The sequence below is a fragment of the Bubalus kerabau genome, chromosome X, assembly GCF_029407905.1.
Source record: "Bubalus kerabau isolate K-KA32 ecotype Philippines breed swamp buffalo chromosome X, PCC_UOA_SB_1v2, whole genome shotgun sequence".
Taxonomy (NCBI): domain Eukaryota; kingdom Metazoa; phylum Chordata; class Mammalia; order Artiodactyla; family Bovidae; genus Bubalus; species Bubalus kerabau.
Window position 1 is genome coordinate 53431938 of NC_073647.1, and position 1897 is coordinate 53433834.

General features: G+C 32.7%; 1 pseudogene; it reads left to right on the forward strand.

Annotated features, from left to right (window-relative positions):
• Positions 1–985: 985 nt before the first annotated feature.
• Positions 986–1581, forward strand: LOC129640024 (splicing factor U2AF 35 kDa subunit-like; annotated as a pseudogene).
• Positions 1582–1897: the final 316 nt, after the last annotated feature.

Here is a 1897-nt window from a genome sequence, read left to right on the forward strand (position 1 = left end):
TGTGGAAAAAAATATGTGTATGGATAATAGTTAAAATATTCTTATGCTCATAATCCATCAATAATCATTTTCATCAACTTACCTCTAAACTCTGAACATGCATGCTATCTTTTATTTTTCCAATTAATACTATAATATACACACATGCATTCCTTAAAAATTGATTTGTTAGTATCAGGCCCTGTGTTTGACATTGGAGATATAAACTATAACTTTATTTATATTATATTATAAATATTTAGGCATGGTTTTCAAAGCACAATATTGGCATACCAAAATTTATTTAATATTACACTAATATTGGACCTTAGAATTATAATTACATTATAATTCACATATAAATTTATATTAATTTTTGTGTTTTTTCTGATTATCTACCCAAAACATTTTTCTAGAATAAGATAAACCACAACAAAGAATATAAGCATTTTAAAACATAAAAATTTAATATTACAAGAGGTTTTTGGTATATTTATTTGACAATAAATGTAATCATGAGGGCATCAGAGGATGAGATGGTTGATGGCATCACTGATGTAATGGACATGATCTTGGGCAAACTTTGGGAGATGACGAGGGACAGGGAGGCCTGGCATGCTGCAATCCATAGGGTTGCAAAGAGTCAGACATGAGTGAGTGACTGAACAACAAAATGTCATCATAATAATACAGAGTATTAGGTATTTTATCTGTATATGTTGATACAAATATAGTGCTCATCATTCTGCAACCTTTCCTTTACAATTGGCAGTATCCCTTAAAGACCCTTCTAATCTCAGTGCATATAAACATGAATACTTCAATAGAGTAGATACTTCATATTTAAATTAGTGATTATTATTATTATTTAATTTTTAATTTGCTTTTTATTATAGGCTGTTGTTTTAAATTGATCAATTGCTTTTCCCAGAGGTAATCCCAATTTAAATTTCCTTCATAGAAGGTCAGCTGTGCAGGCAACAGTGTTGGCAGTGGCAGGTGGGAAATGGAAGGCTACTTGGTCTCCATCCTTGGCACCAAGAAAGACAAAGTCAACTGTTCATTTTATTTCAAAATTAGAGTACATCCTCATGGAAAGAGATGCACTCAGTCATGCAATAAATTTACCAGACCACTCTCTGCTTTAACATGTGCCATAACCTTCAAAGCTCTTCATTGCCTGCTGACAGTTTGTGTTGTGCTATGAGTGGTGTCAAAAGGTAAGTACATTATGATGAATTTTTTGAGGAGGTTTTTACAAAAACAGAAAAATAGAAATAAGTTGAAGAGAAGAACATCTGTGATAAACTTGGAGATCACCAATTGTAAAGGTGTATGTCAAATTTCATCCAGAAAAATATACAGAAAAGGCTGTGATTGACTTGAATAACTGTTGGCTTAACATACAGTACATGCTGCTGAGCTCTCCCCTGGAACAGAGAAGCCTGCTACCACCAGTATGAAAAAGGAGTGTGTAGTGCAGGGGAAGGCTTTTGGAACTTCATGCATTTGAAGCCCATTTCTAGAGAATTGTGGTGAGAGTTATACTGACATCATCACAAGAAACATAGATGGAGGTCAAGGTCTATGTGTGGGGACTAGAGTGCCTACAGAAGGTGGTGAAGAGACCATGAAAGATGTGGGCAATTCTAAGCCATACCGTTTTTACTCTATGTCTGCTAGAAAGTGTAGTTGATTAAACAAACTGGTTCATAATGGTAATTTTTTAAACAGAAAGAGCAAAACCAATAAAGATGGATTTCTGAATAAAATTTTTAGTGGTATAGTGAAAAAATAAATAATTCTCATCACAAGTTTTGAAGCTGACCATCTCACATAATGTTGGCTATCATTTTAATATTGATTTTTAAAGTTTAAAACAATATTGAAAGTCTATTAATGATATGTATATTTCTTT